This window comes from Physeter macrocephalus, chromosome 2, assembly GCF_002837175.3.
Source record: "Physeter macrocephalus isolate SW-GA chromosome 2, ASM283717v5, whole genome shotgun sequence".
NCBI lineage: Eukaryota > Metazoa > Chordata > Mammalia > Artiodactyla > Physeteridae > Physeter > Physeter macrocephalus.
In genome coordinates, this window is record NC_041215.1 from 12925851 (window position 1) to 12938489 (window position 12639).

At 43.9% G+C, this 12639-nt stretch overlaps 1 protein-coding gene across 1 annotated transcript in view; it reads right to left on the minus strand.

Moving 5' to 3' along the window:
- LOC102986673 (T-cell-specific guanine nucleotide triphosphate-binding protein 2-like) overlaps positions 1 to 11393 on the minus strand; it is a 16685-nt gene extending 5292 nt beyond the window's left edge. The window contains exon 1 of the mRNA XM_007117573.3: positions 11201 to 11393. The gene's annotated coding sequence lies outside the window, so the exon portion shown is untranslated. The remainder of the gene's footprint in view (positions 1 to 11200) is intronic.
- Positions 11394 to 12639: the final 1246 nt, after the last annotated feature.

Consider the following 12639-nt stretch of genomic DNA (forward strand, 5'->3'; position numbering starts at 1 on the left):
AGGCCCGCGTACCGCAAAAAAAAAAAAAAAAAAAAAAAAAAAAAATTGTGATGGGCGATGAAAAGTGGATACGGTACAATAATGTGGAATGGAAGAGATTGTGGGGAAAGCAAAATGAACCACCACCAACCACACCAAAGGCTGGTCTTCATCCAAAGAAGTGATGTTATGTATATGGTGGGATTGGAAGGGAGTCCTCTATTATGAGCTCCTTCCGGATAATGTGGAACGGAAGAGATCGTGGGGCAAGCGAAATGAACCACCACCAACCGCACCAAAGGCCGGTCTTCATTCAAAGAAGGTGACGTTGTGTATATGGTGGGATTAGAAGGGAGTCCTCTATTATGAGCTCCTTACGGAAAACCAAACGATTAATTCCAACAAGTACTGCTCCCAATTAGACCAACTGAAAGCAGCACTCGACGAAAGCGTCCAGAATTAGTCAACAGAAAACGCATACTCTTCTATCAGGATAATGCAAGACCGCCTGTTTCTTTGATGACCAGGCAAAAATTGTTACAGCTCAGCTGGGGAGTTCTGATTCATCTGCCATATTCACCAGACATTGCACCTTCAGGTTTCCATTATTTAGGTCTTTACAAAATTCTTTTAATGGAAAAAATTTCAATTCCCTGGAAGACTGTAAAAGACACCCGGAGCAGTTCTTTGCCTCAAAAAGATGACAAACTTTTGGGCAGATAGAATTATGAAGTTGCCTGAAAAATGGCAGAAGGTAGTGGAACAAAAGGGTGACTATGTTGTTCAATAAAGTTCTCGGTGAAAATGAAAAGTGTGTCTTTTATCTTTACTTAAAAACTGAAGGCACTTTTTGGCCAACCCAGTACATGGAATGTCAGTGAGTAAAGAAGGCACTATCAAGAAAATGGAGCTGGAAAAACTGGTTTTCCATTTGGAGAATGTTACTGATTCCCTACCTATATCACTTTTGATAATCAACTCTAGAGGAAGAGTAAAGATCTAAACTTCAAATAGAAAACTCTATTAGAAAATATAGCAGATCTTAGGATACAGAAAAAATGTTAAACAAGATACCCAGAAGATAACTGTATAAATAAGATTGACAAATGGGGTGCCTTAGAGTACATTAAAATGAAAAGTTTCTGTTCATGAAAAGAAATGCTTCAGGGCAGTAAAAAATTCTCCAGACGTGGAGAAGATATTGGCACAAATGTCGTAAACTAAAAATCAATACTAAGAAGGTATTTTTTAAACGCTAGAGATCACTAAGAAGCAAAACAATCCAGTATGGAAGTGCAGGGTGTGGGGGGAAATGAACAGATCTTTCTCAGGAAAAAAACAAAAAACAAAAACAGGCGTGGCCAATAAGCACACAGAAAGTTTAGCATCCTCCTTAGTAATGAGGCAAATGCAAAACTGTGCACAGTGAGATGACATTGTATGTCAATTCAACTGGAAAAATTTTTAAGTTGGACAATATCGAGTACTAGGGAGAATGTGAATCAGTAGAATCTCTGAAATATAGCTGCTGGGAATGTAAAATCAATACAATCACTATGAAAAAAATATGGATTAATTTTATTAAATTGTACATTCATGCACCTTACGACCCAGCATTTCCACTCCTAACATGGTACCTAGGAGTCACTGTGCAAAAATGTACAGGGGACATGTAAAATGTGTTTCTAACAGCAGTCTTCATTATTGTGAGAAAGGAGAGGATAACCATTGACAGAGAATGGATAAATAAATTGAGCTCTACAACACCGATCCATTGTTATACATAGGTAAATAAATCTTAGTAACACAACACTGAGTTTAAAATAAATAGAATTTAGTAGAAATGGTAGGAAAAAATAGTAGGAAAAAAGAATACTCTTTAAATAAATCTTCAAGAAAACACAACAAAATATTGTTTAGGCATGCATATGTAAGTGATAACACAACGAATGACAGAAAGGAATCGTAAATACATACTTCATGATGTTGCTAAACAAGGGCTGGTGACAGAGTATGGAGTAAATAGGAACACATAGGTAAGTATAGTTATTGAAGATGTTCTATTTCTTGGGATGGTTGTTCAGTGTGTAGGTGATCATCATATTATATAAGTAAACAAAGGATTTTAAAAAGAAAAATATCTCGGTTCTTTCAAATCGGTGCTGCATATATTCTTTTCTCTGTAGTCAGTCATAAATCTCTCCCTACTTCCATAGTTTGGGGACATCAGAGAAATACTCTGTCTGACACATAGAGACAATCAATGCCATGATGGAAGAAAGACAGAGAAATCATTGAGGGAGGAGGTGGGGACAGAGAGATTGTCATTCCAGGCAGAAAGAACTTCAAGGCAAAGATGAAAGATCACAAATGAATTTGACAGCTAGCTGTAGATACAGATGAACACATACAGACACCCAATTAAAAACTTCAGTTTTGGGACTTCCCTGGTGGTCCAATGGTAAAGAATCCACCTTCCAGTGCAGGGGACACAGGTTCGATCCCCGGTCAGGGAACTAAGATACCACGTGCCGTGGGGCAATTAAGTCTGCGTGCCACAACTACTGAGCTCGTGCACCTCAACTAGAGAGCCTGCATGCCACAAATTACAGAACCCATGTGCTCTGGAGCCCCCATGCCACAACTACAGAGCCCACGCACCCTGGAGCCTGTGCGCCACAAATAGAAAAGAGAAAACCTGCGCGCCACAGCTAGAGAAAAGTTTGCGCACCACAACGAAGAGACTGTGCACCACAGTTAAAGATCTCGCACGCCTCAGCCAAGATACCACGTGCCACAACTAAGACCTGACGTAGCCAAAAAATAAATAAAATAAAACAAAATAAATAAGAGACTTCAGTATTAATTAAAAACACCACTCAGAGTTCCCCAGGGCTGGGCTGGTCCTCACTGTGAGGGTCACTCTGAGTCTGGTGCCCCATTTCTTAGGCTCTGGCCTGGAGCGGCCATTGCTCAGTGATGCCCCTCAAAGCACACCTCATGGTCCATAGTCAGACTTTCTAGCCCTAAGTCCACTGAAACCACATGAACCTTCCTCAGGACAAGAGGTGACACAGCATGTCATTGTCACTACTGTGCACCTACCAAATGGAATTGTTTCTTGGACTCAAGCATGGCTTCTGCCTTTGCAGGAGAAACTCCTAATAGGTCCCATCAGAGGTCTGTGAGTCTCTGGCAAGGTGCCTTCTCCCTGCACGGAGTAGGAACCCAAAGTACGATCTGGGCAGAGTCCACAAGAGACATATAAAGGTTGCTGATTTCACTTTAGGTCCACACTTTGAAAACCTTTTCTGGGTTTGGGTTCTGCTTTCAGGCTAATCTATTAGATGCCTGAAATCATTTGAACCTGGGCTCAGAGGAATTCACAGGGTCCAGGCAGGCAGCCAAATTCAGCCTCTTTTTTGGTTGAGCCACCTCTTCTCATGTTTCTCCATCTTCTGGCAGGCCCTCAACCCATGTTATGTTTGCATGGTCATCACTTCACCACCAGGAACTGGGCAGGCCAGAGAGCTGAACAAGAGGCTGTGTCAGGCCTGTATCTGAGACCAGACTAGGCCTGGGAATACTAGCAAAGCAAAGCAGGGAACAGGAGAAAAGGGAAGGACAGGGCTTAAATGCCTTGCCTAAAGCCCTCAGTCTGGGGTGTGGGCCAGCAGGGTTCAGGCTGGGTTCCTCCAGAAAAATCCTCTGCAAGTGGCTTACCTATAAAAGTGTTGCTAAAGTTGAAAATGGGTGTGTTACCTTGCAAATATTTACTGAGCTTTTCAGTTGCAATTGGGCCCTGTTCTGTGGGTGACTAACAAGACTAGGCCTCTAATATCTCAGTCTCCTTAGGGCATCACACCTTCAGGACAGGGAAGTTATTCCTGGACATCAATAAGGTCTCTGAAATGCACAGAGGCAAAGCACACATTTCCTGGTTGGAGGAGCGGGGAGGAATGTCTCAGGAAATATCCTGTCTCCTGGTCCCACTCAGGTAAGCAGAAGTCCAATTGGTCTCATAAACAATCTGCAGACTCTTACAGAGTTGAAATCTCCCCTGCCCTGGCTCAGTCCCTCCACCAAGTGAGATAGCTGCCTATCCCTGCCTATCCAGCAGGGACAGGAAACGAGTCAGCTTCTCCCTCTTTCTTCCTCCTACTGACCCTATTATAAGGATGGGAACAATAAAGGGTAGGAAAGACACACTCAGGTGGGATAGGTGCAATCCTGCTGAAGCCACTGGTGTGGTGACTGTCCCTCACATAGGTGGGGCCATGGGTGGCTCACACTGACATCCCCATTGAGATCTCAGGGACAGGCACAGCCCAGACCTGCAGGCCTGCTACCTCCTTCTTAGAGTTGGGCAAGGTGGGTAGCCCCAGCCTCTTATCTCCTGATATCAACTTACCAGAAAATAACATCCAGCCCTCACTGTTGGCCACACCCCTTGCAACAAGTTCACTAAAGTGATTTTGCCTTCCACTTTCCTCAACCTGTCAACTGTCTTTTTCTGACCCAGGGAAGGAATCAATGGTGGCTAAACTGAATTCACAATCTCTTAGATGCATAAGAATTTCCTGTCCTATTATTGATGTTTGCAATCTCTGCCCAAACCTTGAAAGCATTGTAATCCTTGAAAAATTTCTAACTCTGTTACACTCACACAGTCCTCTGTCTGGGGCCTCTCTCCTGACCACAGAAGACTTGGGGAGCTTTTCCTTCTGATCCCTTCTGATCTTTTCCTTCTGATCTGAGAGTGAGCACATGACAATCACTAGGATGTTAGGCAGATGCCCAGGGTCACCTGGCCAGTGGTGAGCATTGCTGGGTCTCAGGCCCCCAGCAGGTGCATTGACAGCAGGTAGGGGTCAGGGCTTGGAGTTGGCAGGGAGGTCCGTGGTGGATGGAGAATATGCACTCTGAGCAAAGCTGGTGATAACAAGTGAACCCAAGTGCTGAGTGAGCTGGGCAACACCAGGGAGCATCTCTGCAGACAGTGTCTTGAGCCTCAGGAAGGGACAGGGTTTGGGTGACAGTGATGATGAATGTGGACATAGGACTGAGCTGAGGACCAACATCCGAGGACATGGCTCTGGAGGGAAGCAGCAGGGCTGGACCCAGGGCACCCCAACTCTGTGCTTGGCCTCTGTGCACTGACTTGACACTGACGCCTTAGAGTCTGGCTCAGGCCAGTGCCCCCTCCACTACGGAATGCAGAAAGGAAATTGGCGCGCCCTTTCCTGGACAACTAGAGTCATTTCCAGGAATAGAACTGAAACTTCCGCTGCCTGAGTCCCCCTGGAGCTGGGGCCCTGCCAGCATTCAGATCTAGAAATAACCCAGCAGAGAGCTCCAGTGTCCCCGAGGGGCCGCTGAAGGAGAAAACTGCAGGACAACCAACTGTCCTTCCCAGCTCCTCTTCCTTCCTTTCCCTCAGCTCTCCCTAGGACAACCCCAACCCTCCACAATTCCATTTCTTCCTTCTGGAGCAACCTGAGATTGGATGGTCCCAGAAGGAATTGCCTCTGTTTGAGGAGAGGACTGTTCCCCTGGGAGGGATGACATGCCAGGAGGGCCACTGACATCTATCTGATCACCGTCACCCTCTGCTTCCATTGAGTTTGTAAGTGAGAGAGCTCCTAAATTGGAACTTGTTTGATAACTGTGCTACTGTAAGGACATGAAAGGTGGAGCCCACACCAGGACAGGAGAACTTGGCATCTGGCTTACTCATTTCAGAGAGTTTTCATAGCAGGACCCCTCTCTGACATTCTTCAGGGACCACATCAGCATACAAATACTTTGCTGCTTCAAACCCATCCAGCCCTCCAGTGTGGAGGCAGTGTGCCTCTCATCTCCACGTTCCTGGCATTCGGGGTCTTCTAATGGAGACCACATGTGTAGAAGGAGGGCAAGATGTGCCACTCTTAGAGTCTAAGCTGGAGAAGGAGCCACTGGCCATTTCTGAGGCATCTGGAATTGTAAGTCCACTAGTTCCCCAGGGTGGACCTCCCATGGAGTAGGGACTTTAGGTGGGCTTTCAAGGATGAGACGTCTAATGGGACTTTTCAGTCCCCTTCAGTTTAATTGTGTATTAGCGTTGGAGAAACTATTTCTACTGCAGGACACCAACTCTTCCCATTACAGATGATGTTAGTGAGGTGGGAGCTTTTCAAACACCATCTTCCCAGATGTGTCCTGTTCAGTACCAGACCCTTTGATGATGTTGAGGCTTATCATACTTTCCTGGAATAAACGAGCATATGGATTTTCCATCAGCCTTTCATGATAATGACCAAATGGGGAACAAACTTGGGGCTTGATGTACATTGGATTCTGGGCTCACAGAAGTCCTTGATGCCTCGGATTCCACATCTGGTGCAAGGTGGGCCACACTTCTCCATGGGTCCCTTTGGTTGGGACTTGGGATAATTGGGCATGTTGGGAGCTATATAGAAACCAGCATGGGAAATCCACTAATGAGTGGTTTTTATTCTGCTTGTCTGAAGTTGTGAAATCTATTTTGTGGGTTATAATAAGAGTTAGTTTTTTTTTTTTTTTAAGTTACCCACTGGAATTGAATAGTGAAGAGATGGCAAATTCTGTGGTAAAATCTCTTTTTCAGGTATGTGACTGTGTCTGTGCATGTGTGTTGAGTATAATTGGCTCCTATGTAAAATACATCTTTTACTCCTGGACTCATTCATAAGACTGGTGGCTGAGGGAGAATGTAAAGCCAACATTAGGAGCAGTTGGGAAAGAGCGGACAATTGCCCAAACCTTCACCTAGAAGCAATCATGGAGCAGTCCTGTGAAATTAGGGATTTCTCCACATGTCACTTTCTGTCTGCTTGTTGTAAAATTTACTTTAAATTGATGTATCCCCATGCTATTTTATAACCAAACTCTTAGATGGTGACCATTCCTACTATTTCAAGAGAAATTGAATGGATGCTTAGCTCTTAAGTGGTGGCAAAGGTGACATTAGTGCTGTGAACGGCTCTGAGCTTACTGAAAAGTCCTGTATCCATGGCTAACATTCAAACTGACTGCAAACCACAGGTATTAACTTGAGACTCTGTGTGGCCTCAACTTAGTTGTTTAAGCAGAGAGTAACTGTGCTTAAGGATAATTGTATCCCATCTTACTCCACTGCCTAAAACCTAGCCTAGCCTCCCCTCCGATGTGAAGGCTTTGGGACTTGTGAAAATATAGTACCAGTAATATTGAGTTAATATCTTCAGAAACTATCACTTGTTTACAAAAGGGGTCTCAATAGCCCAAAGCAATCACAGGGGGAATGAAAGCAGCATGTGAACTGTCAAATAATTCCTTCGTTTATTTCTTTATTCTAGAAGCAAATCCTCCCTTTATTCTCTAAGCACAATCATTCTTTATTCTTTCCTTTATTCTCTAATCAAATTCTTATTGAGTGTCTGCTCTGTGCCAGTCACTGTCCCAGCCCTGGAGCTTCAGGAATGGAAATCATTGATTTCATAGAGATTTCTTTCCAAGGGAGAGACAGAGGAGTGAGAGAACCAAGTGAAATGTGGGCCAAGCTTGATGTGATAATCAGAGAAGATTAGATTGCTCCCCTAGAGACAAACACACAGATGGGAACAAGGGCATGGAGATGGTGGATTGTGAAGATGGGAAGGGCCTGAGCTCTACCAGACCAAGAAGAAACCAGCACCCGGCTGTGCAGTCTGCTAACCTCTGCACTGCCCTCAGAGGGAGGGAAAGCCTTCCCTGGTGCTCTGTCTCCGTGTTTGAATCCCTCTTTTACAACAGCATTGTCTGTACCCTACGTAATACTGTGTCCTTTATATAATTAATAAATAATGGGATATACATTTGACTGACTGCTGTGTCAGAAAATATAAAGTAGACCTATGCACATCAACATAGAGGGATGCCCCAAATAAAATTGAGTTTAGGAAGTAAGAAACTGACCTTGTTAGGGGTTTTAATGTTTTGTTACATAGGCACGGTTGAATAAGTCATTGACCGCTGATGATTGAACTCAATCTCCAGGCCTCCTCCCCTCTCTGAAGTTTGGAGGGAGGAAGGGTCGGAAGGAACTGAAACTGCTAACCCTTTAATTCTGGCTCGATCTTTCTGGCCACCAGCCCCCATCCTGATGCTCTGTAGGCTCCCTGCCCCAATAATCTCATTATCTTACGAAAGACATTCCTATCACTGAGGAAATTTCAACATTTTTAGGAGCTCCTTCCAGGAATTGTGGACAAAGACCAAATAGGTATTTTTATTATAAAACAGACTTTAAGCTCAATACTTTTTGTGGACAATTAAAGGGATAAGCATAAAACATTATTATATAGCTTTCATGGATACATATATACATTAATATACATTAATAAATATGTTCAAGATGAATATCCTGACACATATTAAATTGAAAAGACTGCGGTAGTCTGTGATGGGAAGAGAAATGAACTAGGGGAAAGAGGAGAGAGATTTTTAAGGTGGGCTTTAGAGTCACAAAAGGCAAGATAATTTGAAAACAGGCAGTCCTGTCATTTCCCTAGAAGTGAAACCACCCAATCCAGGGCTGAAGCCCTTTACAAACACTGTCTCCCCTTGAGAACCCTAAAGAGAGGTGAGATGTGCAGCCTTAGGGAACCTCCTTGTTCCCTCTACTCAGTTCCCCCACATCTCCTCCAGCCCCAACGATACAAGACCACATACTCACTGATGACTCCTAGGTTTGCATGCATATCGCACACTTCTCTCATCAACTCCACACTCCAGACTGGTCCCTCCTGCAGACAGCCCTCTGAGAAATGCCCTGAGGTGACCCCACACCAGCTTTCTCCTGCGTGTGGCCTGGATCAGACGTATGGACCACACATCACCCCCTTCACCCCAACATACTCTCTGCCCAGCTCCTTCTTGGGCTTGCCTGCCACATCTTGCTAACCTGATGTTCACGGTTAGATTTCTCAGGCTTGGGAAAGACCCAATTCCCTGTCCTCTAGCTGTTCTCCCTAAGCTCTTGCTACAACCCTCATTCTAAGGAGCAGGCATCACCCTCCATCTTTGCCCTGGGATCCCTTACCCTAACATCTCCCTCAAAATAACCCTTCACAAATTCCCTCACCCCAACCCTTTTGTACCTGCTATTCAGGTGAGAGCTTTGACAGTGGTCTAACTAGTTTGTGACCACCTGATTTGAAATGTCTATGTGGTGGTTCACCTTGACTTGGAGCAGCAATTATTGCCATGTATCAGCCAAAAGGGAGAAAGAAAGAATGAGTCCCATTCTGATGTTCTGTTACACTTAGCATCAGGGACCTCAGCCTGGAGAGAGGGTATTTTGAATGTATTTGAAATGTGACCTTTAAGTCATAAAAACGAAGGGTACTAGAGCAATGAGAAGACATTTTGTTTCAAAGGTGAAAGAAAAATCAGATGAATGACCGGTGTAGGGGATAAAATTGCCACTACAAAATGCTTCTCTCGTATGAGGATTATTTTATGTTGGTTATTTTTAAGAAACAGAAGACTCAGGAAGTTTTCCTTTTTACCTTCCCCTTAACTGCTTAAGAAAGCATTTAGATGGGGGGCTTGTTCCAAGAAGGGAGCTGTCACCAGAGATAACTAAAAAAATATGAGCAAGACATGTAGACTGGGAAATTTACCAAGACCTCTTTGTTCCCATTCCTCTCTGTGTCCCATTGTCTCTACATGGCAAGGCAAATACTTGTTTACCAAACATTTCCTCTTCCCATTACCCTGTGCCTTATCTTCCTCACCTTTGAAGTCCTACACCCTTAACCCCATCTCCTTTGCTCAGAATGAATACATAGCCTTGATTGCCTGACTGCCTCTGTGCCCCATATTCTTCTGGAGCCCTCTTTCCTAGGTATAGTAATTAAATTTGTTTTTCCTCCTGTTAATCTGTCTCATGTCAATTCAATTCTTAGACCAGCCACAAAAACCTAGAAGGGTAGAGGAAAAATTTCTCCTCCCCAACACCCTTTTGTTAAACTAAAGCAGGAAGTGGGTGTGGCCGACCACTCCTTGCTTTGTGTGCACGTCCCCCCACACAGTGTGATCTGAAATTGGGGTGCCCATAGCATAGGGGAGCAAAATTTGCTGTCCCAAAATGTATCTCTTTGGCATAGGATTATTTTAGGATGATTATTTTTAAGAAACCAAAGACTCAGAAAGAGTTTTTACCTTCCCCTTAACTGCCTAAAAGAATTTAGATAAAGGGCCTATTTCAGGAAGAAGAGCTATCACCAGAGATTTCTACAAAGACTATGAGCTAGTGTGGTAGACTTGGGGAAACTTAGCAAGGCCTGTTTGATCAAAGTCCCCTCTGTTTCCCATTGTTTCTGCATGGCATGGCAAACATTTGTTTACCAAACATTTATTTTTCCATCTTCCTGTAAATTGACTTCCCTCTTTGAAGTCCCAGACTCCTACCCCTTCTCCTGAAATCTGAATAGCATATAAGCCTCAATTGCCTGAACGCAGGTGTGCCTCATATTATGGAACCTCTGCACATACAAAGTTAAATTTGTTTTTTTCTTCTATTAATCTGCCTCATGTCATTCTAATTCTGAAACCAGCCATAAGAACCTACAACGGTAGAGGAAAAGTATTTCCTCCCCTACAACGGGCTCAGTCCTGACCCTGTTCCACATACATACGCCCTTTAGGTTATCTTAACCTGTCCCATGTTGTCCAGCACCATCTATGTGCTGGCAGCTCCCAAATTTATATCTCTACCCCAGGCATCTGCCCTGACCTCGGACCTAAATATCCTATTGTTTATACAACATCTCCTGTTTGTATGTCTAGGATGATCTTTAGTAACTGAACAAGACCAAACCTATCTCAAGCCCCCATCCCTCTCCTCCCATAGACTTCTCCCTGCCAGATAATGTCAATGCCACCCCTCATTTGCACATGGGGTTGTCCACATAATCTTCTTTCTCTCACAATTCACACCCCCAATCCTGCAACCTGACCAAATTTATCCAGAATCCAGTCACTTCTCCCATTCTCACCACTATTGCCCTAGCCCTGGGCAGTTCTCAGCCCTCCCTCACTCTCTTAACCACCTGAGAAGGATGACCAGGCTTTCTGCACCAAGCCACAGGTCTCCAACAGCCAGCCCTGCCCCTCAGGCCTCCAAACAAAAAACAAGCATCCCATCCCTGCAAGTGCAAAAAGCTTGCTCACTCACCAGTTCAAGACGGAAAAGACATTTCTGGTCAGAGCTCCGACCCGAATGTTTCCACTAAAACAGTAGAAAATGCAGAGTCTGATGAAGTGCTCCCTGCAGCCCCCAGCACAGGAACAATCCAGAGAACTGTCCTCGCTCAGATAAAGGCAGACACAGTAGAGAGCAAGGACTGGCAAACTTCGGTCCTGCCTGGGAAGTGAGGCCCTGGATGGGAGGCAGTAAGAAGTACAATAGCCTCTGACTTGAGCCCCTCCCTTAGGAAGAAAAGATTGATAGTTGAAACTAACATTTCCAGAAATGAAAATGAAACCAAGGAAATCATGTTTATGTCTTTCTCTACAGCACCACATTTTCCAGTAAAGAAAATACAAGAGTGTGACTTCCAGAGGATCAGTGAGTAAGGAGAGGGCAGAGAGGTACTAAAGGCCAAGAAAGGCAGGTCTCTTAGGACCCCTGGGAGGTCACCTAGCCAAGACACCCAGGGGAGCACAGACAACAGGGAAGAAGGAAGGCTGTGAGAAACTTTTCAAAGCTTCCAGTGAATGAGTGAGAAGCATTTCTCTAACTTTTCTCTGTCTTTTTGTTCTTTCATCGTTAGGAGACCTATACTTGACTGCCACATTGTCAGCTTGGGGCCTGGATCACTCTGGCGGGTCATGGGGTCACATATGATGAGCGAATCAAACTGCCAGAAGGGGGTCTGGGGACGCAAGGCAAAACCGCAAGGAGCTGGGCACAGAGAGGAGGGAGGAGCCTGGATTCCTAAATTTACATGGAAGATTAAGGAGAAAATACCAAATTTTCTTTAGAAGAAGAAGAAATGGGAGGGTTTGCAGTACCATATATGGTATTTTTCATGTATATTTTATACATTGTAAAAATAAAGTATACTTAATGCTGTAATTGAGTGCTGGCACAGGGATAAATGAACTGACCCACAGAGCACAGCACAGAACACTGTATTAGACTCAGGATTTACAGAAATGTGTTGAATGGAAGAAGTACATTGTATGTCAGTGGGTAAAGAAGGCACTGTCTAGTAAATGGAGTTGGACAAACTAGTTATCCATATAGAAAAACGTTACTGATTCTCTACCTATATCACTTTTGATAATCAACTCTAGAGGAGGAAAGGCCTAAATTTCAAATGGAAAACTCTGGAAGAAACTATAGCTGATCTTAGGGTTCAGAAAATTTTCTTAAACAAGATACCCAGATGATAACTGGATAGAAAAGATTAACAAACAGGGTGACTTTGACTACATTAAAATGAAAATATTCTGTTCATGGAAAGAAATGCTCATTGACAGTAAAAAAAAAAAAAATCTTCGAAAACCTCGAGAATATATTTGCACAAATGTTGTCAACTAAGGGTCAATGGAAACAAGGTAGTTCTTAGATTTTACAAATCACTAAGGAGATGGGAAACATTCTAGTGT